The sequence below is a fragment of the Pogona vitticeps genome, chromosome 13 (genome assembly GCF_051106095.1).
Source record: "Pogona vitticeps strain Pit_001003342236 chromosome 13, PviZW2.1, whole genome shotgun sequence".
In the NCBI taxonomy this organism is placed as follows: Eukaryota; Metazoa; Chordata; class Lepidosauria; order Squamata; family Agamidae; genus Pogona; species Pogona vitticeps.
In genome coordinates, this window is record NC_135795.1 from 15311349 (window position 1) to 15338927 (window position 27579).

At 45.5% G+C, this 27579-nt stretch overlaps 2 long non-coding RNA genes across 2 annotated transcripts; both read left to right on the plus strand.

Moving 5' to 3' along the window:
* Positions 1 to 11081: 11081 nt before the first annotated feature.
* LOC140702509 (uncharacterized) lies at positions 11082 to 19129 on the plus strand. The gene is made up of 4 exons (XR_013539066.1): positions 11082 to 11330; positions 11415 to 15140; positions 17509 to 17554; positions 18223 to 19129. It is a non-coding gene; the product is annotated as an uncharacterized LOC140702509 (long non-coding RNA).
* A 408-nt stretch (positions 19130 to 19537) lies between these two features.
* On the plus strand, positions 19538 to 21319 carry LOC144584668 (uncharacterized). Its single transcript, XR_013539067.1, has 2 exons — positions 19538 to 20001; positions 20386 to 21319. It is a non-coding gene; the product is annotated as an uncharacterized LOC144584668 (long non-coding RNA).
* The last annotated feature ends 6260 nt before the right edge of the window (positions 21320 to 27579 follow it).

Below are 27579 nucleotides of genomic sequence, written 5' to 3' on the forward strand. Positions count from 1 at the left end.
GGTAGCAATTACTACCTGTTGACTCAGATTAGATCGGTTGCAAGGGCATCTGGCTATTCCTTGGACACCAGTAGGATTCCTTGAGATTTATTTAATATCTTGAAAGAGCCATCCCTCAAGGAGGTAAGAGGGATGGCTTGTAGACAAAGGGCCTTCTCGGCAGCTGCCCCCAGACTATGGAACGCCCCCCCAACTGAGATTCGTCTGGCGCCGACGCTGACGACATTTCGGCGCCAGGTCAAAACCTTTCTGTTCCAAAAGGCTTTTAATTGAAATAACATCAACTGTGGGTCCTGATGATGGCAATTTTAATTGTATTTTAATTGTATTTTAATCATTTTATTGTATTGAATTTTAATTATTGTAAGCCGCCCAGAGACCTCTGGGTAGAGTGGGCGGCTTATAAATTAAATAAACCAACCAACCAACCAACCAACCAACCAACCAACCAACCAACCAACCAACCAATCAATCAATCAATCAATCAATCTTCCATCTCAACAACACTGAGAGACAGCAGATTCCTGCTCCAAGCAATGAGCAATCTAGAGTTCCTCCCGAGAGGTGGGAAATGGCAGAAACGGGAAGGGGGAAAAGAAAGCAGTGGTCAGTTTAGCAAGACAGCCGTGCCTGGTTATTGCTGCAGCACTTGTTGAAACTTCATCATCGTTTTATCTGGAAGAGGTCATGGACGGAACTGGCATCGATGCCTCCCCACACCCAGTCAGTGTTTTTTAAAGGAAGAGCAATGAGCTGCACATTTTGATAGACACCCTCCATGCACAAACACACACAAACACACACACACACACAAACACACAAATAAGGTGCATTCTAGGTATGTAAAGGCAAGAGTCCTAAGAATACAGTGGTGCCTCGCATAACGAGTGCACTGTTTAATGACACATCCGCACAGACATGCAGATTTTGCAATTGAAAAACCGATCGCATTGCGATGTTTTTAGAACAGCTGATTGGCGGTTCCAAAATGGCCGCCAGGTGCCCAGAATGGCCGCCACAAGCATTTTCGCGCGGTTCTTCACTTACCGAGGCGGCGAAAATGGCGGTGCTATGGAGGATCTTCGCTGAACTGTGAGTTTTCGCCCCATAGGAACGCTTTGAAGGGGTTTCAATGCGGTCCTATGGGTTTTTTACTTTCATTTAGCGATGTTTCCGTATAGCAACATTAATCCTGGAACGGATTAACGTCATTATGTGGGGCACCACTGTATTCACCTTTGTTTTTTTTAAATACACAATAGCCCAGTGCTGTGCCTTCTCAAAAAAATTTTTGTTTTAAACATTAAACCCAAGCTGATTAGAAATGACAGAAATTACATGTAGGTTTTATTTTCTTTAGTTATTCTCTGAACAGAAAAATAAACACCACAAACCAGTAAAAATAGCTACAGTACAATTTAATAAAACAAAAGTAAAAGGATACAAAAAAAATTGGGCTCCCTCCTCAGTTTTAACGCCCACAAAATCCCAAAGCATTTGGGGTGAATTCGCTTGAAAGGAATTTGTGTCCATAGGCTTTAAAAATAATATATATTTATTTATATTATATATGTATATATAAAGTGGTATGATATATAACCATGGTGGTTCAAAACAAAATCAAAGGGGAAAGGGAAGGGGGGGGAGAAATCCAGCTGTTTTACTAGTGGTGCTCTTTTGTGTACAGGTGTTAGAAGGAGCAAAGCACATAAAGAGAATTAAATCCACAGGGAACTCCCAGGTTTTTGCCAACCAGGAATCTAGGAGTAGCATTGCCATTGGGATCACCAACTGATTTTCTCTGGTATCTTTCAGACCACTTTGGGTAGCAGAAATCCAGAATAAATGGTGTCAATTGCCAATTTAACCTGCACACTGGTACAACCAAAGAAAAGCATGTGGTTGGCACATCCTCGTTGCCAAGAGTGAAAAAAACTGATTCAATGGCTTGCTGGGGTGTGAACAGGGAGGATAAAAGTGGCTACGATCCTCGCCAGAGATGCGAGTTCTCTTTAGGATAGAACCCTTCAAAGAGAGAGAGATGCTGAGTAGGAATTACGGCGGAGGGGGCGCAAGACGTGAGAACTAACATTGCATAGAGAGAGTGGCATTGCTGTCGAAAAATTTTAGTCTGTCTTCTCACAGGCTGCATTCAAAGATCTCATGGCCATCTTATCACCCTCCTCGTCCCTTAGCAAACAGCCTGTATTACATAAACTTGACTCTATAAATCTGTTTCTACTGATGGATACCGTGTGAAATGTTAAGTGCGATAAAATATCAGCACAACCAAAACTATCCTGGGATAGCTGCAAATTATGTCCTATGATGCACAATAAGGTGCGACCTGTCATTGTTCCTATCTTTCCTGCCACTAAAGGAACTTGCTTGCCATAGAAACAGAGTGTGAAACAGAATAGAAGTGAGTCAATTTCCTTTCACTCTTCCTTCCAACTGTTTTCTCCTTTAATGGGTACCTCCATCTTCCAATGCATGCAATTAACATGGCCACTAGACGCTGTTCCCAGTCCTCCATACGGAGCACGTTACCCTAGTCTCTCAAGACTGAAGGATGCCTACCCACATCGGGATGCGACAGAGATCTTGATGACACCGAAGAGAAGGTAGCATTCTTCCCACTTGCTTCAGTTTACATACGATGAGGACTAGGATGTTTGTAACTAGAGCAGAGAGCATCAGGAAGAACCATGTGCATTAAATTGTGGTTAGCACCAAGCATCTCGAGACGACGGCAACCTTTTAGTGCAGCTGGCCTCAGCATTCCCAGAATTTTTTTAAAAATCCTTCTCACATCCCTGGTAAATGGTATGGTCTGGCTTCCCGGGTCACAAACTGTGCTGTACTGAAATATTCAGGCGTCATCATATCTTTGTGCCAAGTAGCAATTGTGAATGTGTTAACATGTATTATTCTTGAACACCACATTCTTAACACAGATTCCGTTTTCATGATGGACTATGAAATTTCTCCGCTGTGTGATCTGAGCAACTTCCAAGCCCCTTCTATGTCAATAAGTCAGGTTAAAACTACTGAACATTTCAGTTAAGCTGGTCATATCTGAGGCACTGAATTAAACTATGTTCTGTTTTCTAAACAAGAGTCAGGGAGAGCAGAAGAGAACTGAACTCCTCAGGTCTGCAGAGAAGGACAACAAATGGCAATTATCTTGATTTTTTTTTAAAAAAAGTTAAACTGAATGCAAAATGAAGTCAGCAAAAATAACATACAGAATATAAACACTGCGCTAATTTCTAAGACCACACACACACACACAAAATAAATTCACAGCCAAGTCTTGATTCAATTTCCTTTTTAGAAAAAAAAAAGATTACAATGCAATCTTTGAACACTGGACACAAAGCGTCCGACATGCTATGTACATTTCACATTGTGGAAATGGATTGTGTGCTTGACAAGGTTCTTGGTTCACAATTTTTATTTTTTCAAAAAATGCTGTGACACAACTATAGAAAGTCAGCTAAATAAACCAGAGGAGCAACGGCCACATAGGTGCTCAAACCGAGAGAAGTGAAAGGGGAACAAAGGGAGAGTCTTTACGGCTCCAGTTTTCTGCCACGGGCGTTCATATCGTGCTTGAGGCAACACCAGACATTAGGCGGCTTCTTAACTAAAAACCCAGGAACTTCCACATTAATTCAAAATTAGGATGATCGTTTTGAAATGATTTGAGAGTTGCCGAGGAACTCAGCCAGATCAACACATTTCAAGCATTGAGATTTCATCACATAACTTAAAAACTCATACAAATCAGAAGGAGGAAAGGGAGTCTCTTGCAGGTTTTACTTACAATACCGAAAGAGAAAAAAAGAAAATGAAAAGCCCCAACAGACACTGGAGCTAGCTAACTAATTGATAAACCTTGCCGGTCGATCATCAAGAGCTGGCTCAGGAGAAGGGGGGGAATGTTGACGATAACTCCAGAGCACCCGGTTCCCCAAGGCAAACTGTGACCAGAAGAGATGGTCCCGGTCACTGAACGCTTCTTCTGGCACCCATGCAAATGACCAGACATACCGTCGATTCTGAAGCAGATCCATTTCGACTTGCCTCAGGAGATCCCCGTGTGTTGTTAGTGTCACTCAGGGATCCATTACTACATATCTTGCAATGGTTTCATCGAAAACCCAAGTAGTACTAGAGTCTTGCATGTGTTAAGTAAAAGACATGGAGGTCCCGCGTTACATGCCACGAGACAGGCGGGAGCTGTCGCTCTCTCTCTCTCTCTCATGAGGAACTGACACTCTCGTCTAACTTCTAGACAAAATCCACGCCGTAGAAGGAGACCTCATAGCTTCTTTCAGATTTTTGTCATTGGGTCTCCTCCTAGAAATCCACTTGGATGCTAGGTATAGTCGGAGTGTCTGGGAACGTCAGGAGATCCAAAATGCAGCCACCATCAGATTGTCGACTACGGTTGATCAGAGGGATCGCATGACACACACCCCCCCCCCCCCCATGAACACCAGCTCTACCGGCTGCTGATCCGTTCCCAGGCTGAATTCAAGGTATTGGTTCTAACCTATAAAGACCAAAATGTCTTGGGTGCATGGATCCCCTCTCCCTTCCTGAGCTTGCCCAGGTGTCAAGATCATCAAGGGAGGCCTTGTTCTTGGTCTCACCACCTTGATAGCTGCGTTTGGTGGAGACACAGGCCTTTCTCTGTGGTTGTTCCCCAGACTATGGAACTCCCTCCCACTGGAGGGCAGGCCAGGCCCCATCTTGGCAGTCCTTCAGCAAGGAGGCAAAGACCTTTCCCTTTGGGCAAGCTTTCCCTGAGTGACCGGCTGCCTGAGTGGGTTATTTTTAAATGGATGGTTGTGCCTTTACTGCTTTGAAAGTGCTTTTAGTATTGCTTCTGTTTACCATTTCTCTCAGTGGCATTTGTTTCCTCCTTTTTAGCATTTGTATACTCACTGCTATTAGCTTTGCATGCTGTCTTGTTGTAGGCAATTAAAAGGCCTTTTAAGGAGAAAGACAAAGTAAAAATGTACTAAAGAAATAAAAAATAAATACATCAGTGTGCTGAGAAAGCCATGTTTATTTCCTATCTACAGATCTGCAGACCTGATTTTCGACACACGGGGGGCAGATGGCTCCCACTGCTGACGGGCTGCAGAGATTTTTTTTCCAGGTTATTGAGATCTTCCTCCAGTTAGGACTTTTTGCCATCAAGTTTCCTTCTAGATGATGAGCAAGCAGGATTTAGATCAGGACGCTCTACAGGAGATCATGGGATAGTTTTACAACATCTAGTGGATAAATATTCATTTAAGACCAAAGAAGCATTATATACAGCATTTATTGATTTCAAATCTGCATTTGATATGATTCCACAACACAGGCTTTGGCAGAAGTTGGAGACAACCAACATTGATAGGCGGCTCTTGCTCCTGATCCGCTGCCTCTATGAAAAAACTAGGCTGAAGATGAGATGTAACAGGGCAGGTCACCTCACCAAGGCCATCCCCACATATGCTGGGGTCAAACAAGGCTGTGTATTGGCTCCCACTTTGTTCAACCTCTATATTAACTCCTTGGTCAAGAATTTATCTGGAACCAACCTTCATCCCCCTAAGCTAGCAGATAGACCCATATCTACTGTTTTATACGCAGATGATGTTGTTCTTCTCTCATTAACCTGTGTTGGTTTAAGGCGGTTATTAAGAGCCCTGGGCAATTATTGTAAAACTGAGGAGTTAGTAATTAATTATGATAAATCAAAAGTCTTAGTGTTTACTAGGAAACGGATCACACATAAATGGCAAATAAATGACCATCCAATTGAGCAAGTTAAATCTTATAAATATCTGGGTGTGATCTTCCAGTCCTCAGGATCTCGGAAGGCTCAAATATCCAGCACTATTGCAAATGCTCAGAGAAGTATTAAGTCACTCATACGTTTTTTCTTTGCAAAAGGAGGTCAGCATATACCATCAGCCATACAGGTCTTCAATGCCAAGGTGTTAGCACAGATGTTATATGGTGCACAATGGTGCAGTTACAGAAATTGTATTGCAATGGAGTCCACTCAAATGAGATTTCTGAGAACTAACCTTGGACTCCCAAATTGTGTGCCAAATGTACTTATACGACTAGAAACAGGCCAGATGTTGATAGAGTCTCGGGCATGGATACTTAAACTGAATTTTTGGCTAAAAATGTTTTTCACCCCTGTGGGGTTGGCTCCCCTAGTGCTAACTGATAAATTTCAGTCCAGATGGCAAAGATCTATGAATGAGAAATTAAATAATTTGGGCTTCTCGAGAAGTGCTATTTTGTTAATGGGCTATACAAAAGCAAAACAGGAACTACACAAGCGAATCACAGACAATGAGCTGCAACACCATGTCAGTATAGCTACGACCCATCCTAGCTTTAGTGATTATGGTCAGGCATTTTTACCTGCTAGCTATCTGAATATTCTGAACATTCCAAAATATAGAAAAGCTTTTACATTAGCAAAGTTTAATGTACTTCCTTCAGTCCTGTTGGAAGGGAGATACAAGAACATTCCCTATGAAGAGCGCTTATGTCCTTGTGAGGCTGGTGTGGTGGAGACGGTTGGCCATGTTCTGTTGTATTGCTCCTTCTACACTGGTATCCGTGACACTTTTATTCATCCAATTTTGCAATGCATCCCCGGTAGAGATGATGAGTACTATACATGCTATCTGCTGGCAGACCAGTGTCTACCAGTAACAATGTGGCCAGCTTCTGTGCAGCAGCACTAGTCTGCAGGCGAGAAATGGTGTCCTAACCCTGTAGACATATACATGTATGCACTCATATATGAATATGTATGAACTGGGGGTAGGGGTAAACTCCTAAGATTTATTTATGGATTTTGTTCCCCTAGAGTTTGCTGCACATAATGTATTATAGTTGTATTGACTCTGTTTATTCTTGTGCAATTGTTCTGTGCTATTCACATCTGTTGATCGTCATAAAGTATTCCTATGTGTTCCGTTATGCTATACTGAACATGCAACTTCACACTCTCTTATTTCCATTTCTGGCCTCCGGTGAGAGTTTGCCTGATCTTTGCACATTTAGCTACGCCTCGCCCTCAACAACAAAAACGAATGGGGACCTTGATTCAGTTATACTCCTTTAGCCTAGCCAAGTTGTTAAGACTGTTGTGAGAATTTTTAAAAAAATGGAAATCAGGCAAACCATGGATGTCACTCTGAGCTTTTGAAAAGCCCCCTGAAAAAAAGAGATTAATTTATTACAGGGAGCAAGGTCATTTCCAACACGTTATTTCCAAGGGTGAGTTTTTCTCCTTTCCAGCTTTGTACAGGGAAGATTCTTGCTTGTTGACAAATGGATGTGTTGGGTGGAGGAGCCTTGACAGCAAAATGTTGGCGACGTTCAGTCTGGAGGCTTCCTCTGTTCTTCCAGCCGCATCTTCATATTTGTTCCCATTGACAGCAACGGAACTCTTCCTAACGTCTTCTCCTCTCCGCTTTTTTGGCCTGTTTTTTTTTTAATGCCATTAATCTGAGATGGTGGGCCTCTCGGCCTGTTTTGTAAATCGAAATCTAGAATGATGCAAACCCTCCCTCCCCAATTTTTACCAATGAAAGGAAAAAAACAACAGCAGAGACCATGTGCTTGCGTTTGGGCCCCAGATCATGAGCTGGGGCTCCGCTTGGAACTAGCCTTTCCAGCATGGCCACCTCCTCTAAACACAGGCAGCGTGGGCGGCCCCGCAGTGGGTCTGCACATCTTTCTGACGCCTACACAGGGAGGTAGATACCGACCGCTCAGGAAGCAGAGGCAGAAAGGACCTAATTACAGCCCGGAGTCATGCTTGGGCAATTCATGAAATGCCCTAGAGGTTCCCGTCGCTGCTGCTGTTTATTTATTGCACAGTGATTTTCCATGGGTTACCGTCCACATCCTGAGAGGCAATATTCTTGCAAATCAGTCACTGGAGAGAGAGAGCTATGAAACTTAATCTTTTGCTCTCTGTATTGAAACCCAGCGGTCTCAGCTCAGCCATCATCATCATCCTCACCCTCTTAGAATGGCAGAGCTGGAGGGGACCCTATGGATCACCGAGTCCAGACCCCTTCAAGGAGACACAGAGGGGGAACTGAATTCCCAGCCTCTGGCTCTGCAGCCAGAGACCTCAATTCCGGTGCTCTCCAGCAGTTCTTAAAATAATTTATTCTCAGTTCTTCCAAGGCCTCCCTGTCAGGCAGGGGAAAGTATCCTTTTCTCTCCATGAGAACTGAGACTCAGAGAGTTTGTGATTAGAAGAAAGGATAAGAGGGGACCTTCTAAACTAGTTTTAATAATAGCACTTGGTGCCGGGCAGATGTTCCAGAGAAGGATCATCTTTGATTCTTGGCCTGAGAGCTGCAGCCATGGAAAGAGGAGCATCTGTCTGTGTGCATAGAGTGCTGCAATTTTAGGGTTGCTGGTGGATGTAGAGCTTTATGGAGAAGGAGAGAGAAAGCCATTCGAAATCTTCCCCTAGGGAGAAAAAAAATCTACAGTGGTGCCTCGCTTGACGATAATCCATTCCACTGAAATCGCTGTCTAGCAAAATCATTGTCTAGTGAAAAGCAAATCATTGTCTGGCAAAAAACGGTTTGCGAAGCAGGGACCAAACATTGTCCAGCGAAATTCTCCCATAGGAATCACTGTTTTGCGAATCGCTATAGGGATTGCAAAAAGTTAATGTCTAGCGGAAAAACTGTCATGCGGGGTAACTGTCTAGCGAGGCATCACTGTAAATTTAAACTGAGAGAGGGGGCAGCAGGAAGGAAGCAGGACAAGAGAAAGAGGAGATTCATGTACTGAGAATCTGCTATTTATATGTACTGAGAAGCATGTACTGAGATGGTTTTTGTAAGCATCCCCAGGCCAGTAACATCCTGAGATTTGAAGGCCAAAACCTGAGGCTAGTCGATGGGAGAGGGGACTGGCTCTTGTGATGTCACAAAGTTTAGGCAGGCAGAGAAACATTGAGATGACAACACCTTTGCAAATGCCTCTGGTTATTACAAAAAAAGGAGAGAGAAAATGAATGAATTACCAGTAATATTTATTACTAACTAGTAACTTTGGTGCTCAGCATCACACCCATTCCTGGGAAAATAACAAGCATGCTTTAGTGTTTAGACTAAGATTCGGTAGACCTGGATTACAATCCCCTGGACATGACTTAAAAAAAAACAGGAGAAAGAAATGGATCCAATCCATCCCTGCCTACATCAGTGAGCAAGCCAACCCATCTTCCCTGGGTGGGATTTCTCAGTCACCACCTGGGCAGGGAGTGAAAACCTATATCTTGCTGATGTGCCCCTTTCAGATTCAGATTTCAAGATCCTTAGCAAAGAGGAAGGTGATGGGGAAGCCGAGCTCCTCAATGGGTGTGTTAGTGGCTCTGGGCAGATGGGACAGGAAGGGGATGATGATGATGTCTCAAGCCAGACATATTCCTTAACGGTGGGTGCTTAAAAGGTCTGTAGCTGAAATTTCCATGAACTATAGAGTTCAGCTTCTGCCTCCTGTCCCTTCTGTCCCTCTCCTTGCTCGGACAGCAAGAGTCTGCATGGGGAGAATGTTGGGGTGAAAAACATCTCAGTAGTTTCACCACCCTGTCGTAGCAGATCATTTCCGTTCACCAGGGTGCTAATTAAAGTAAATTATTACCTGCCTTGTTTTGGCCCGGAAGTACCCAACCAAGCAGGTGTATTTTCTGCATCCAGTCTCAAGTCGTGTCTGACACCCGTACCTTGGCATTCCTAGGGTGCAGGCACCTTCTTTTCTCCGGAAAAAGAGCGGAGAGATAACTGGAGACCCACCTGCCTGCCTTCCTCCTCTTTCATTTCTAGCTGGCTTTTCTCAGAAGGGGTGGGACTGGTTTCCTTTCCTGGGCGCAGGGAAGAGAAAGGGAACCTTTTCTCCTTCCTGTTAAGAAAATCCCACCCGACAATCACCTGAATTCAGTCGGTGCTGACGGTGGAATCATGGGAGTAATACTCCCAAGATATCCAAAGAATTAAATTAAAAATAACAGAATCAATGCTAAAACACATTTTAAAAACAGCAGGGAATGGGATAATGGGATCCCAGGATCTCTCACCTCTATAGATGGAATCTTTAAGTGTTATTATATTTGTTACGTTTTGCTGAGAGCCCCCTGCAGAAAGTATGCCATATAAATATAAAAGTGATAATCTTAGAACTGCAGAGCTGGAAGGGACCCTCTGGATCATCCAGTCCACCCCCTGTCAAGGAGGCCCCGTGGGGGAATCGAACTCCCAACTTCTGGCTCTGCAAGCAGAGACCTCAACCCCTGAGCCATCCAGCAACCCAATGAAACTACAAATCCCAGAATTCCAGAGCAATGGGCCCGTGAGAGTGGGACTGATCTGTATTGTGTGCATACACTGGTAAATCTACTGCTAATCCCCTGGTCGCAGAGTGTGCACCACAAAGTCACAGAATGCAAATCCTGGGTTATGCAATGTGTACGTGACAAAAATCTCACGTCAGACAAAACCCCAGTCCTAGTTATGCAATGCACGTCGCAATCGGAGGGGAGGTGGGTACGGCAATTAACTGCCGGGGTCCCGGGACGTCAGTATGTTTGCCAACACGGGCGGCTCAAACACCCCTTCTTGAGACACAGTGGGAGAATTGGAGGGGAACCGGGGCAGTTCACATGGTATCAGACCCCAGTGCAGTTGTCCTGCATAGAGGTTTTGGAGAATCCGACTTCTCGGACGGACTGGGAAGCTGCGAGCATCCCTGATTAAATTGTGCGATGTACGTAAGAGCGTCATGTCAGGTCCCCGGAGAACGGCCGACTGGCCGGCCGGCCTGTATTGATTTGTTCATGAAGCTGTTCCACTTCTCAGACACGGCACTCCTGACCTCTCTCTCCTCCTCCCGCAGCCTCGATCTATAGCCACAGCTTCCCTCAAGGCATTCTTCCTGCTGGAGAGAAGATCAGACGTAATAATTAGCAGGCGTCATCGCTGGTACATCAGAGGTGACAGGAGGGTGTGTGTGCCCATTTTTCAGAGGGAATCCAGACCTCTTCCTTCCTGGCGAAGCTGGAGCTGTTGCTTTTTTGGACTACATTGTAGTAAAAAAAAGGGGGGGGGCGGAGAGAGATGACATTTCCAGTCTTGTTCTCTGAGCTGTTGGCTCAGTAAGGCAGCCCAAGACTTTCTGAGTAGCTGTGACTGGGTGAGAAATCTAGAAAGGATCTGTGCTCCTATCGCAGATGCCCCTGAGCTTAGAAGGCTACGTTCCTGTGTCTTGCGGTTAGTCTCCTGATTAGATAAGGTGAGCTAAACTTGCTAGGCGAGCACAGCAGGATGCTCCTGATTTGTCTGTTGTGCATGCAGGTGCCCTGCCTTTCCGCCCTGGACCGGAGAAGTGAGTTAACTTCACAACCTTGCTGCTGATGGACTTGGCCAAGGGATGTAGCTCTGGAGAATTTTATTGGGATCTGAATCTGGCCTTTTGGTCCAGGCATCACAGAGGACCCTACGCTTCACCTGTTAATTGAAAGTGTGGAAGAGGGAGAGAAATGTCGTGCTCTATCTATCCAGCTGGAATGGTGAATTCATAGACCCATGCACAATCGGGAGGGCATTCCATTTGAGAAGGGTGGTATTCTTCCCCTCATGTCATCACGAAAACCCAGCTAGGTCGTCTAGGTAGGAAGAGGGGGGGGCAAAAGAGGGGGAGGGAGGCCACCCAGTAAATTAAGATTTTAGTCATAGGTATTTCATCTCCCTAAATGGGAGTGTTCGCTCTTTCTTCAGACTGGGCCCTTCACCTTTGCTGTTTCCATCTAATGGATGTTGCATGTGTGGCTGGAGTTGCAGAGAAAAAGAAGACACAGACTGGGTTGGACATATCAGTGGGGGAAGTCTGATTTTGCACAGTGTGGGGGAGAATGCTGCCCTTTGTTCTTGTATTGATTTTCTTAATGACTCTGAAAGCTGGGAAACTGTGTGTGTGTGTGTGTGTGTGTGTGTGTGTGTGTGTGTGTGTGTGTGTGTGTGTGTGTGTGTGTGTGTGTGTGTGTGTGTGTGTGTTTTTGACAAGTGAGAATTTCTAATGGAACAAATCCACTGGGATTTTCAAAATTAAATTGCATTTGAGAAGAGCCAGACATCATCCTAACCAAAGACAGGATGGCTTGGAGACAGAAGTAGGAGATGGCATCTCGTCCTCTAAGACGGCCCTGATGAAAAGAAAAGGCAACTCACCCAGCCACCTTCCAGTGGAACAAAGAGCAATATTTTTGAGGGCCTTGGATTTTTTAGTGGCCCAGATTGTGTCTCTTTCGCTTGCTCTCTCGGTGTTTCCATTTATACATATCGCTCTGGGATTTGCGTTTTTACAACTCTTGTCGTCCTGGCTGCCATATGGTCAGAGGATCAGCTCACTGAAAAAAAAAGTGTTGTGGTTTTGTAGCTTATTAGCTCATGTTAAGCTGATGGGTTCCTTCGATGGAGGTGATGCCGGAGACTCCCCACCCCCACCCCAGGGATCTCCTCTTGAGGTCTTCGTTAGGCTGTGGAACAAGGGGAAAGAGGAACCTGCCGGGTGCCAAGGCTTAACAATCCCAAAAAGCATAGCTTAAGCTTTGTGGCTTGGCCAAGACGGACCATCCACACCCCGTCTCTCCCGTAGTTCTCTGGCCCAGTTCAAGCCAGGTCAGACTTCTGTCGGAAACGAGGGCTAAATTCCAAGGGTGCATTTCCACTAGATTCTGCATCTTCCTAATAGAATTCAGGGTCTTCCTTCCTTCTCCCTAAAACCCTAAAAACCAGCTTTGGAGGACTGGGATACCCCCTGAAGCAGCCTTTTTAGCTCATCAGAGGTTGCAGCAGGAAGACAAAGGGAATAGAATCCCATGCCAAAATGTGCCACTGAAGCTTAGCCAAAAATAACTCCTGTGATTGCCAAACTCTACAGAAGAAAAAAGAGACAAAGGGCGCTGTTGCCGTCATCTCCATTTGCGAGTTCTCATATGTCCATAAAATTTATTTTGCACAGGTCATGTTCCCTCTTGTCGAATCATCTGGGAGGCTGGTGCCATAGCAAAATGGAGTTGGGCATCTGGCCAAATGGCTCCACTTCGTCTCAGTTGCCAGTGACAAGAGGAACGTAAAGTGGAAGCTGATGGGTGACTCTGACTTTAGGGAGCAGTGGATCCGCTCTGGGTTTCAGTTCAACCTTGACAAGATCTACCAAAGGTGCCAAAATCTAATCCCACTTTAGAGGTCTCACTTGAAGTTTGGAGGAAATCTCAGAATGGACTGGAGGGTCCCAGCGGACACCAGAATCTGCAGAGCATGATTCAGTAGCTGCTACTCAAATCTTATTTTATTTATTTATTTATTTATTTGATTTATATCTGTGAGAGAAACTGGGTTGGGCCTTTGAGTACCGTGGCTTTGGCTGTTTACGATGCTCTTTCCCTTGGGAAAATGGAGCCTCTTCGTGACTTCCTGTTCTCTTGGGACGTTGTTTCAGAATTCCCAAGGAGTGTGGTCATGTAGGGCAAATCCTTAGTGCAAGCTGGGGTTAAATCATGCATTCCAAGAAGGGCTTTGAATGTCTCCTTTAGAGGCGGGAGGTGAGCAAAATATGTCTTGACATAGTTAATAGTGGCAGGAGATGGAAGTTCACTGGGAATGTAAAGGAGACCATTAAATTCTTTTGGCTTGTGACTCTTTTCCGCCCATATTTTACCTTTTTTGTTTTCCTCAGAGGTTCAGGTAGTCTCTCTAGCTGGCTGGGATTTACTGGATTTTTTTAAGTGTTTCCATCTAGGAAACTGAAGAAGGAAGTGAGATGAAATCTTGGAGGGGTGTGTGTGGGGAATTCCCACCCACTTGATCAGGTACCTTATGGACATATATTGGACCGATCCCAGCTACGAGTGGGATTTTTTGGCATCAGAAGTGTGATCAAAGGCAAATGCCCTCCTGGCATTTGCAAACCAAATTTGAAATGTGAAAAAACGGGGCAGGTTTGTCATGCGCCCAGTTGAGCATGTGGGATCCTCAAGAATCGTTACAGAATAGTGATATATACGTAAATCTTTTTTTATTACACAGGCCACTTTGTTCCCGCCATGAGAACAATGGATGAATCAACTTCTGGAAATCACGCAGAGCCCACCTTGTTTTAGGAAAGAATGGGAACCAGCCTTCCTTTTGCTGTTAAGGGAAGATGGGGCCTGAAATATCATTCCCCCCCCCATGGAATCTAGGATTTAAATGCAAGAAGCTGAAAAATGATCAGAGAGAAATTAGAGGAGAAACATTTGAAAGGGGAAATTATGGCAGCTGAGAAGGGGCGTCTCATATAGTGCGAAGTTGATCCACCAGATATTTCTCTCCTGATTGTCTTTGAATCTCCCACCTAAAAGGTTGTTTAAATCACATCATCTTTGTGGGTGATTTATCAAAAACATCCCCTGGAGGGAAATGGGCCCTTTTTTGTATAGGTATACACATATAGGCTGACTGATGGGAAGTTGTGTATTTCACAAACAAAAGTGTGAAGCCATTCCCCCCCCAAGATAAAGGGGAAAGATAAAAGGGGAAAAAGGGAGGGGGGCCTATATATTAAGCCCCAAGATGGCACCTTTTTGGCGGGGGGGGGGAATTGTGTATTTCACAAAAGTCAGACCTTTTCCCTCATATAGGTGGCTTTTGGGGGACAATGTTGTGTGTTTTCCCAAACAAAAGTGTGAGGCCATTCCTCTCCCCAAATGTTAATTTTGTGTGTTTGTGTGGGACTGCGCGTTTCACGAACAAAAATTAGAGGCCGTTTCCCCCTTTCCAGACCTTACTTTTTCGTGTTTTTACAAACAATTGTGAGGAGACAATTTCTCTCTCACACACAGAGACATTGCCTTGCACCACTCACTCACGCGCCGGGCCCCGCCCCTCCTGGGCAGCGGGTGTCAAACCCCGTCCGGGCGGCCAAAAGGGGGAGGAAGAGGAGGAGGAGGAGGAGGAAGGCCGGCTGAGGGGGGGGGAACAACGCCGCTGCCCCCTCCACTCTGAAGTCCTGAGAGACCCCGGGGAGCAGGAGCAGGGGAGGTAAGCAGCAAGTGGGTGGGGGTGATTTAAATCCTGGCTGGTGGGGGAGCCTGAGGTGGTGGTGGGGACAGAGAAAGCAGCCCCTTCCCCTCCGGGTCGCTGTCCCCCCTCCCCATAGAAACTAAGGGGGTGGGCGAGGAGGAGGAGGGAACCCCCCTCCTCAGAGGGAGCTCCCTGAAGGGGTTAAGTCGGTGGTGGGCTATTTTTTGTGGGGGGGGGAAAGAGACCCCCCTCCTGGATGGGGCTGGCCCTTTTTCCCCCTGAGAGGTGTGTGTGTGTGTGTGTGTGTGTGTGTCCCTGTGCATGGGGTGGGGTCGGCCAAGGGGGGCCCAGAAGGAGAGGAGACTGCGGGGGGGTTGAGAGGGAAAATGGCCTTAAAAAGGGGGCAGGGGCTGGTGTGGGACAGAATGTGCCTTGTTTCATGCACGTGTGGGGGGTGTGCCTGTCTCTTGTCGATTTATGCATATAAGTATATTCGTCTTCACATATATGTGTGTGTGTGTGTACACATATACACACACATTCATATACAGTATAAGGAAATATGTATATATATATTTGTGAGCCTGCCAATACTTAAGCGCTGTGCACGCACACATGCACAGACACATGTTTACAGTATTTATGTTTGTGTGTTCCTTCTGTCTCTGCCTCTCCTATAGAGAGACCCCCCTCCTGGATGGGGCTGGCCTTTTTTCCCCCTGAGAGGTGTGTGTGTGTGTGTCCCTGTGCATGGGGTGGGGTCGGCCAAGGGGGGCCCAGAAGGAGAGGAGACTGCGGGGGGGGGCAGAGAGGGAAAATGGCCTTTAAAAGGGGGGCAGGGGCTGGTGTGGGACATTATGTGCCTTGTTTCATGCACATGTGGGGGGTGTGCCTGTCTCTTGTCGATTTATGCATATAAGTATATTCGTCTTCACATATATGTGTGTGTGTGTACACATATACACACACATTCATATACAGTATAAGGAAAATATGTATATATATATATTTGTGAGCCTGCCAATACTTAAGCGCTGTGCACGCACACATGCACAGACACATATTTACAGTATTTATATACTGTTCTGTAAATACTGTGTGTGTGTATATTACTTGTGTGGATGCCAAAAGTACTAGACATACACACACACAGTATTTACAGAACAGTATATATATATAAATGCATGCATATATAGGTTCTCTGGGCTGGGTGTGTACAGCCTCGAAATCAACACCCTGCCTTCCAAGTGTCTTTATTGTCTCCATTAAGCTGGCAGCAAAAGTTACTTCATACCATGGCAGCGAAGTCTCTGGTGCCTGTTTTTTCAGAGCCGACACAGCTTATCAATGCTGGAGCAGTGAGTAGCAGCGAAATATCTGTTTTTCCGCTCCTTTTGTCTAGCCTAGGCCTGATGAAAAACTTGGGAGGAGATAGCTGGTGAGGATCAGCGAACAGACCTTTATTCTGTTCCATTATGCACATTTCAGAATAGAAAGACTTTTTTTAAAAAAATCTCCCATTGCCCTCACAAGCACACTGGCCTTTTTTAATTAAATGCTTCTATATTTATTTCATTTTTAAAAATAAACCTCTAAGGGTGCTGAGAGAGATTTTTCTGGGGAGGGGGATGTTCTTGTCTCTAGAAAGCACAGAGATGATTTTTTAAAAATTGTTTCATTAACAGGGAGAGACCTGCGAAAATGATGCTTAGTTGGCTGCACGGTTGCTGTCATCATGTGATAGTCTAAAACTGTATAGCTCTGCAAAAACGCACATTGCGTTAATCGTTTTATCACAAAATTACTGTCAGTTCAGATGATTCTGACGTGTTTGGCACTGTAGTTAAATGTGAAAAGCTGTGTTTCATAGTGATTTGTTTCTCTGTCTAAACCCTCTTCCTCTACCGTATTCAAGTAAAATGAGATGTATGTTGCTATTGTAGCTGGGGGAAAAGGTGATTTCTTTTAAAAAATAATAATAAATTGCCATCTTCACCTAAGAAACCTGAGGCGTAGGTCTTGGCATCAGATTAAAATCAGTAAGGCTTCGTTCTCAGTAATCAGATTTACTCCCATGTAAGAGTGTAGGAGATTGTCATGGGCTGCATTTCTGTGAAATTGTTTCTGTGGGTAAGTTCCACAGACATTCTTGGGCCCAAGTAACTGTTCCTAAGACAGAACTGTACATATGTCAGTACTTGGCATGTATTTTCTCTTCGGCACTTAACACTGGATTAGAAATTCACCTGTGAATGTGAAGGTGGTAAATTCATATTTTTATGGCCAAACATAAGATCAAAGGCCCCGCAATGCAACGAGAGATTGCACTCCCAGCCATCATGAGTAGCAGCATCATGACATTGTGTTCTTTCTCTCTGTTCTGCAGCATCCACCTCTACTTCTGGAGAGTGCCTGATCTGCGGATTCAACAGGTAGGCAAAACCTTCCCACTCCTTGGGGGGGGGAGGAAGTGTTCAAAGAGAAGAAGAGACCACCCCCTTGTTAGCCCACCTGAGCAAAAAAATAATCGACACATAAGGGATGAATAAGGGTGTAGAAGCCCCAGGGCAGCAGAGGCAGAGTTAAGGTCCAGATCACTGACAATGCAATTCCAGGGGATGCCAGAGTTGAAAATAAAGAACTGGAAAAACTAACAATACAGAACACACTTCCGTGGTCCCTGTCGTCATTCAGGCTTTGGGAACAATATAAGAAAGTTCACAAAGTATTTATTAATAAGCAGTTGCATATCTCAGCAATACCACCATCAGAACAGCAGGAACAAAAAAATAGGGTACATACTGCACTGATATTTAACGGATACTTAAGTTTAAAATGTGTGTCTGTTTTGTAATACCAGTCAATGCTTTTATGGTTTTGATGGACTGAAACAGTCAAAACTATAAAAGTCAACGCTTTTATAGTTTTGATTGACCGAGCCTGGTATTTTTAATCATCACCATCATCTTAGAACTGCATTGCTGGGAGGGACCCTGGAAGGGAATCCAACCCCTGTGAAGGAGGGACACATTTTGGAAATGCTTCTTGCTTCTTTGCCCCTGCAACATATCAAGTGCTTCTTTCTTTCTGTCATTTGCAGCTTTGAGTTCCCTTGGGAGAGGGAAAGGGACATTCCAGAGGCTGAGGAAGGCATCCTCAATGGCTGGAGACAAGAGGAGGATCCACCTCACAGGACGACATCTCCCTTGAGGGCCGACCACATCAGGACCTCCTCTTCTTCCTCCCATTCTTCATCTTCCTTTGACTCCTCATCCTCTCCTTCTTCCGACGGTGATCAACTGAAAGGCTGTGGTTGGACTCCGGATCCCAGGACAGGCGCTGCCCCTGCATACTGCTACACGCAGAGAAGAGGGGACCGGATCCGGACACGCCAGACGCTCTCCTGTGGCCCCCCGCTGGGGCGGTCCAGCCCATCTCCCTGCGCCTGCACCTGAGAGGCGCAGGGAATACAGACTTCTAGACTGTTATTGTTATTGTTGTTGTTATTGTTGTTGTTGTTGTTGTTGTTTTATTATTGTTATTGTTATTATAATATAAGCGTAATCTCATGTTAACCAGTTATACATTTCAATTAAAACCTTTTTTCATATATGTTTATGAAAATCTGTGTGGCAAATCTGTGTGACTTTGGGGGGGGTCTCGTGTAGGAGCAAGCTATTTCAAAAATTATTTTAAAATTAATTTTCAGTGACATAAACTTAGATGGATGTGATACCAAGCCTCTCCCCCCCCAGGTGGGACGCTCTCCTGTGCCCCCCCCCGCTGGGGCGGTCCAGCCCATCTCCCTGCGCCTGCACCTGAGAGGCGCAGGGAATACAGACTTCTAGACTGTTATTGTTATTGTTGTTGTTATTGTTATTATTGTTGTTGTAGTAGTTATTGTTGTTGTTTTATTATTGTTATTGTTATTATAATATAAGTGTAATCTCATGTTAACCAGTTATACATTTCAATTAAAACCTTTTTTTCATATATGTTTATGAAAATCTGTGTGGCAAATCTGTGTGACTTTGGGGGGGGGTCTCGTGTAGGAGCAAGCTATTTCAAAAATTATTTTAAAATTAATTTTCAGTGACATAAACTTAGATGGATGTGATACCAAGATTTTTGTGGTTGCTGCTGTGGTGGTGGTTCAAGGAAGAACACTGGAGCTCTCTATTAGCAAATTCTAAGTCTCCCCTCTCCTCTTTCTGCCCCACCCCTTGAGGCTCCGCCCCTCCTGCTCCTCCTCCCCCCTCCCCTCTTTCCCTTCTGGAACCTTCTGGAAAAACCCGTTAACTGTCAAAGCGGTGGTTTGAGCCCAGACTTGGTGGCCTGTCTCGGTGGGTCCTCCTCAGCTTTCCTCAGATCTTGGCAGAGTTGCCTTGGGGGGGTGGCAGAGGGGGTGCCTTTTTCTCCCTCCCAAGCCTCTCCCCCCCAGGTGGGAAGCGGGCTATGGGGTGCAGGAGGAAGGGAGGGGGTTGAAAAGAGGGGGCGACACTCTAGGGTCTCCCAGAAGTGGGGCTGTTTGGGGAAGAAGAGGGGGGGTCTCCTGGGGGGGCATGGGGCTCCCTCCCTCCTCTTCCCCCCCTAGGTACCTGGCCTGAGGAGCTTCTGGACCCCTCTCCCCTTCCCCCTGAGGTGTTTGAAGGGGACTCTTCAGAAGGACCTCCTTGTGTGTGTGTGTGTGTGTGTGTGTGTGTGTGTGTGTGTGTGTGTGTGTGTGTTTGACAAGTGAGAATACAGACTTCTAGACTGTTATTGTTGTTGTTGTTGTAGTCTTGGGGTCTGGTGAGGACAAGATCAGAAAGTTCTGGAAAACCAACTTGTTCTATCTGACCAGTCATTTTTCCTGCATCACTAACCAGAAGAGACCACAGTGAGTAAGATCAAATGGGCGGGGAGGGTGCTGGGGCATGATAGGCTGATGCAGATTGGGAAAGGTCTCTCCGTCCCTCCCTCCCTCCCTCCCTCCAACCCCCCCTCTCTCTCCCTCCCTCCCTCCCAAGGCTGGGAAGCTTCCTCTGGCTCTTCTCTACAATCCCTTCGAGTCTGGTGAAGATTGGGCTTCAAATGTGCAAATTATACACCAAAACGTAACTCCCCAAGGCACTCGAGTTCCAAGTGGGGCCGCCACCAGCACCAGCGGCCGTGCCCTCCTGTCCGAAACGGACCTTCCCTCACCAGGAGGTGGAGGAGCAGAAGCCCGCTGGATTGTCCCCCCACAACATATCAAGTGCTTCTTTCTTTTTGTCGTTTGCAGCTTTGAGTTCCCTTGGGAGAGGCAGTGGCACACTCCGGAGGCTGAGGAAGGCATCCTCAATGGCTGGAGACAAGAGGAGGATCCACCTCACAGGACGACATCTCCCTTGAGGGCCGACCACATCAGGACCTCCTCTTCTTCCTCCCATTCTTCATCTTCCTTTGACTCCTCATCCTCTCCTTCTTCCGACGGTGATCAACTGAAAGGCTGTGGTTGGACTCCGGATCCCAGGACAGGCGCTGCCCCTGCATACTGCTACACGCAGAGAAGAGGGGACTGGATCCGGACACGCCAGACGCTCTCCTGTGGCCCCCCGCTGGGGCGGTCCAGCCCATCTCCCTGCGCCTGCACCTGAGAGGCGCAGGGAATACAGACTTCTAGACTGTTATTGTTATTGTTGTTGTTGTTATTATTATTGTTGTTGTAGTAGTTATTATTGTTGTTGTTGTTGTTGTTGTTTTATTGTTATTGTTATTATAATATAAGTGTAATCTCATGTTAACCAGTTATACATTTCAATTAAAACCTTTTTTCATATATGTTTATGAAAATCTGTGTGGCAAATCTGTGTGACTTTGGGGGGGGTCTCGTGTAGGAGCAAGCTATTTCAAAAATTATTTTAAAATTAATTTTCAGTGACATAAACTTAGATGGATGTGATACCAAGCCTCTCCCCCCCCAGGTGGGACGCTCTCCTGTGGCCCCCCCCCCCGCTGGGGCGGTCCAGCCCATCTCCCTGCACCTGAGAGGCGCAGGGAATACAGACTTCTAGACTGTTATTGTTATTGTTGTTGTTATTGTTATTATTGTTGTTGTAGTAGTTATTGTTGTTGTTGTTTTATTATTGTTATTGTTATTATAATATAAGTGTAATCTCATGTTAACCAGTTATATATTTCAATAAAAACCTTTTTTTCATATATGTTTATGAAAATCTGTGTGGCAAATCTGTGTGACTTGGGGGGGGTCTCGTGTAGGAGCATGTAAAGTGTGCAAACCTCAGCGTCCATTGGCATCCAGATGTTCGGAACCTGCAGGTCTTGAGTCAAGGCTCCTTGGCTGTTGCCATCCTGCAACGCTTGTGTTTTCCACGCAGGTGGATCAGGCTGAAGAAGTCCCTTGTCTTGCTCGGCCTCTTCAGACGCACCCCAGGGGGTGAGAGAAAGGCCGGGACTCTCCAGATTGGACTGATTTAAACTGATTCCAGAAAGGGATTTGATGTTTTACATCAACCACCAAATAACACATCAACAGAATGAAGTAAAACCATATTTTAAAAAGGAATAAAAAAAGAAAAATCACAGGGAACTAATCTTCATGAAATGAAGGAGAACAAAAAATGTTTCTTAATCATAGCAAGTCCGTTGCCTAATTAAAAAAAATCCCCCACAACAACCATTAGATCCTGGCTGTGAAAGCCTTCACAAATACAAAGCATTAAAGCTTGCTAAGAAGAGATCTCAGCCTGATGAGATGCTAAACAATTTGTCTGTAAAGTTTCTTTTTTCTTTTTTTTACAAAACCATCTGAGAAAAAGTCATGTTTGGAACCATAATTTCCTGAATCCACCAGCCAGGAGGGATCTGGGAATTATCCCCAAAAGTAATTTCCTCCCAAATTCAGTATTTAAGAAAACAAGGGTAGGGACTAGAGATGGGGACAAGTAAAAAAAAAAAAAAAAGCACAATTCATTTTGATCTGTTATTCATCAAGGTTAAGGGATCAACAAATACGAATATCCTTCGACAAATTGATGAATCGATCTGTCAATTCATCTGCACTTTAAACGGCTATAACACTTGCCCCCAACCCCCTAGAGACATCAAATGTGCAGGGAAGCTTCCTCAGACACTTTCCTACACCTCCTGAAAGATAGGTGAACATTGGACCACGGGCCCCTGAATTATATAGTCACAAAGAGGACCCCCAGGAAAGCTCCCCCCAGGCACTTAGAGACTCCAGAATCACAACGGCACTTCCTATGTCTTTTCCCAATACGCCTGCCAACTTTGGTGAAGATTGGATATCGGACATCCGAGTTATTCACCCACAAATTGGGTCCCCCCCCAGGAGAGTTTATCATACAGCACAGAAACCCATTCTGCCTACCGGCGCGGATCAATTGATTGGAGGCTGATGAGCAGACACGCCAACAGCCTACCCCACACCCCCTTCCATTCCCTGCCTTATCCCCCACTCCCACCGACACCCCCTTGCTTTAATAGCTGCTGCCATGGTCTCCATCAGACCTTCGCAGTCACCCTGTCCCTTCAATACTGCCTGGAAGCCATCACTGCAATGGATGCAGGGGAATGGGTTGAGGCTGAACCCGGACAAGACGGAGGTCCTGTGGGGGGGGTGGCCCCTCCATTGGCGGTTTGGGAAACTCCCTCTCTTTTTTGTGGGGGGACTCTCACAGCGAAGAGTGAGGTTCGCAGCTTGGAGTACACCTGGACCCAGTGCTCACCATGGCAACCCAGGTGGCGCCAGTGGTCCGCTCCGCCAATTACCATCTGTGGCGGATTGCCCAGCTGTGTCCCTATCTTGATGGTGGGGCCCTCACCAATCTGGTCCATGCACTTGTAATCTCGAGATTAGACCACTGAACAGTGGTGCCTCGCATAGCGAGGTTAATCCGTTAATGTGTTCCAGTAGGCTCCAAACTCACCATTCAGCGAAGTTGCTCCATAGCGCAGGCATTTTCGCGCCCTCGGTAAGCGAGGGCAGGGCACGAAAACGCTGCGCGTGACCATTTGGGGGCTTCCGGCGGCCATTTTGGAACCGCCGAACAGCTGATTCCCGGGCATCGCTTTGCGAAGATCGGTAAGCAAAATGCTTACCGATCATCACAAAGCGGTTTTTGCCTATAGGGGCCATCGGTATGCGATCACATTTGCAATCACAAATACCTCATCGGTATGTGGATTCGTCGTTATACGGTGCGCTCGTTAAGTGAGGCACCACTGTTATGCGCTCTATGTGAGGCTAGCTTTGAGATTAGTGCGGAAGCTTCAAATGGTGCAGAATGCAGCAGCCAGATTACTTAGTGGAGCAAGAATATTCCAGCATATCTCTCCCATTCTGGCTGCTTTGCATTGGCTGCCCATTCGTTTTTGCATTGAATTCAAAGTGTTGATGATGACATACAAAGCCCTAAACGGTTTAGGACCTCAACACTTGGCAGAACGCCTTCTCCCACCTAGATCTACTGGAGTCACTCGCCAGAGCCAGGAAAAACGGCTAAGGGACCTGACGCCAAGAGAGTCCCAGAGAGAAAGAACAAGAAACAGGGCCTTCTCCGCGGTGGCCCCTCAACTTTGGAACAACTTGCCCACAGATATCTGCCTGGCACTCTCGCTGGCTGTTTTTAAGAGTCAATTAAAAACTTGGCTCTTTAGGCAGGCCTTCCCTCCCGCCAATTCTTGATTGTACTTTCTTGGCCTTTGTTGTTTATTATTTTCCCATCTTGATCATATTATTATTGTAGATTTTAATTGTTGTTTTATTTGTTTGTGCACAATATGTTGTGAGCCGCCCTGAGTAGACTCCTGTCTAGAAGGGCGGGATATAAATCCAATAATAAATAAAAATAAATACTAAACAAAAAGGGAGACTGGCTGCCCTTTGCAAAGATGGCGGCTACAGCTTCACTCAGGGTAGGGAAGCTGCAGCTGCCATCTTTGCAAAGGGCAGCCTGGATTTCCCTTACCCTGCCTTAAGGGGATCCAGGCTGCCCTTTGCAAAGATGGCAGCTGCAGCTTACCTACACTGGGTGAAGCTGCAGCCGCCATCTTTGAAAAGGGCAAGTCCCCCTTATACAGAGGGGGGACAGCTTCAAACTGTGTTTTTGTAGATGAATCTTTTGAATGTTAATATTACTCCTCCAAGTCTTTTCTGGACAGCAAAGGTGTTCCCCCTCTGGCTCCATGGGAGATGGGGAAAGGGAGGAATCCGCAACCAGATATTTTGAGCTGAGGGAGGCTTGGGGGGGGGGAAACCATGAGAGTACAGAAGAAACACAAACAGGAGAAACTTAATGGCTTTGCTTCCCAGATAAGGATTGTTAACTACTGTACTATGTCAGGATTTCCTTTTATATGCTGTATCACTACTATAGGAAAGGGACAAAAATTTAACTTTGAAAAGGCCTAGGAGGCAGAGGGAAAGAAAAAGAGAGCATTAAACGTTAAGGAAATGGGGCTGGAATATTCCTGAGGGAAAAGAAAGTGGAAATATGTAGGTGGCTGGTTTGGGTTTTTTGTGTGTGTGTGTTTTAAAACAGTGGTTCTTAACCTTGGGTTACTCAGGGGTTTTTTGGACTGCAACTCCCAGAATCCTTCACCACCAGCTGTGCTGACTGGGGTTTCTGGGAGTTGTAGTTCAAAAACGCCTGAGTAACCCAAGGTTAAGAACCACTGTTTTAAATTGTGTTTATATTATGCCTTTCTTCCAGTGAGCTCAAGATGGCATACATGGCATATATTCCCAGTTTATACTCAGCAGAGGGCAGGAGAAGTTATTTGTTTGACTATTGCTAATGTACTGCATTGGCTATACAATTTTTTTTAAAAAAAAATCTTTTCTTTGCCTTCTCTTAAAGGTTGAGGAACCGTCACCGTCATGGTTTTGACCATGGGTGGATTCTTGATTGCTCCTTCAAGGCAAGACAAGCAAAATATTTTTTAAAAAATAATAATAACTGATTTAAGCCATCAGGAGTAATCAACATAGTCAAAATAATTTTTCCCCACTTCCCGTTGCTGAGCAGATGAAGTGATTAGTTTGCCAATACCTTGAAGTGGCTTGCTTATATTGGCAAATGGGAAAAAAAGAAGGCTTGCTTTAGATCAACTGCAGCCATCACATGCACTGTAACTGATCCAAACCAATGATCCTACCTGCATCAGAAAAGTAGAAGCTCCTTGGCAGGGGTGAGAAAGTTGCAGGTAGTAATGCTCAGGGGGGCGCAGAACGATGTGCTTTAGCAAAGACATCATCTGTGTTGCAGAGTTTTGAATTTCTGATAAAATTCTCTTTTGCTACACAACAGATATACACAGATCCACAGAAGAGAGTAACTTCAAGTTCCCCAGAGTCCACCCTTTTCTCCTTGACTGGCACTCAAAATCTCAGCAACTAACTCTGAGACATTTGTAGGCGAAAGTATAAAAATATTTCTTTACTTACTGTTGCTTAAAATTACATACATTACTTCTTTATGCTGCTGTCCTTACTGCACATACTAGCAACCAACCAAACAGATCAACAGCAAAAACAAAAACAAAACAACCTGCCACCAACCCAGGAAATAGAGGAAAAGAGCACTCAGCAGATATAGGGAGCTCTCTTTGAATTTCAAAAGCTGAAAGGAACGATTACTGTAGTTAGTGCCGGATAGACAGACAATCACCCCAGCCCAGAAAAGTCTCTTCTAGTCTCTCAAACTACAGACAACATATGGGGTTCTGAATAAAACTCTGGCCATTTGATCACCATTTTAAAGACTGCACCAGTCCATACCTGCAGATTCAGCAGCCTTGTGTAGTCAGCATTTTTCCCCGCTTATTTTGCCCTCTCTTCTCCCTCCCCTGTTCACTTTCCACCAAATTATCCCCTGCCTTAGCTACCCATTCCCCACTGAGCTTCCCAGGTCACAAGGACTGATCTGTGTCCGGTTCCAGTCTAGCACTCTAGCCACTGCACTGCCATGCCTCTTGACTGCAGGTAGGTCTCAGCATTAAAAAATTAACCCCTTTGCCATCCAGGGAGTGCACAGACTAGGATTCAGGAGAGTTGTGTGCAAATCCCTGCTTGACAATAGACACTCAGTGGGGATGGCAGTGGTAAAAATCATTCCTCAGGTATCTCACAGACCTTGAAAACCCTGTTGGGGTCACAGTCAGTCAGATGTGCCTTAATGACGCATTGCACAGATGCCAAACCTGCCTTCCATCCTTAGGATGACTACAAATGAATACAATTAATTACCCCAAACTAAGTCTACCTAGGGCAAGATCCACAGAGGGTTTAGATCTCTCTCTTCAGCACTCCCTTTTGCACAGCACTGAAGAAGAAGGAGAAGAAGGAGAAAAAGGAGTTCCATCTGCACAACTGGACCTGTTTTCTAAATTTAATTGCCACCGGGAGAGTAAAGGGCAGAAAGAGAAAAGAGAGCGGTGGGAGAGCTAGAGAGAAAACAAAGGGAATTTCAAGACAACGCTTAATGCTTGGTTTTATCCTTGCCTACAGACGGTGTGCAACCCCTAGAAGATTACAGAGGAGCAAGTGCAGACTTCAGGCTGGAAAAAAAATGTTTTCCATCCCTACTTTAAAGACTCAGATGGGCCTCGCTTTGGATGAACAGATTCCTGGATATTTGTGCTGCATAGCACCCATTCTTTTATGGAAAGGAGGCAATAGTCAAGCTTTTCCTCCCAAGAACTCAGATGGAGCTTGTATGTAGAACGGTAATCTATCGAAGGCTTCCAGTGTTGAGAAGGACATGCCTGCATGCTTGCATGCATGCACAGATGCACAGACCACATTTCAGGCATGAAGTGAAAACACAGACAACGCAGCGCTGTGCTTCTCTTACAGCAGGAAACTGCCTTGTCCCAGACCAGGCAATCTCTTCATCAAACCACGTCAGGGGCTTCATCTATTTGTGTCTCTCTTTCGATGTTGTTGGATTGCCCCTTCAGCTCTTGGCACTTTATATCCCTGGAAACTGTTGTGTAATGACATCTGGAGAGCAGATCATCCCTGGTCTACTCTAACCAGCATTAACTCCTTGGGGGAATCTCCTGAGCAGGAAGAGATCATTCTTTTCCAGCACTAGCTACTCCCAGGTAAAGAACGATCATCTTCTTAGAACTCCAGAGCTGGGACTCTTAGGGATCATTGAGTCCAGCCTCTGTCAGGCATGCCCAGTAGGTCCTCCCAGCCTCCTTCTCAGGCGTAATGGGAGTTCTAGTCCAATATCACTGGGGTGGAGATCACAGATTTCCTATCGCTTGTGCTACTTGATGTTTCTAAATTGGACTTGCCTAGGATTGTCAGTGGTACCTTCAGTGTGTAAAGCATGTGCAAAACCCTTCTCCTAGATTACAGTTAATGTTTTTAAAGAAAAAAAACTAAAAGCCATTTGTCACAGGTGCTAGGAGTGCATTCCTCCATTGCTGATGTTGAATGGAG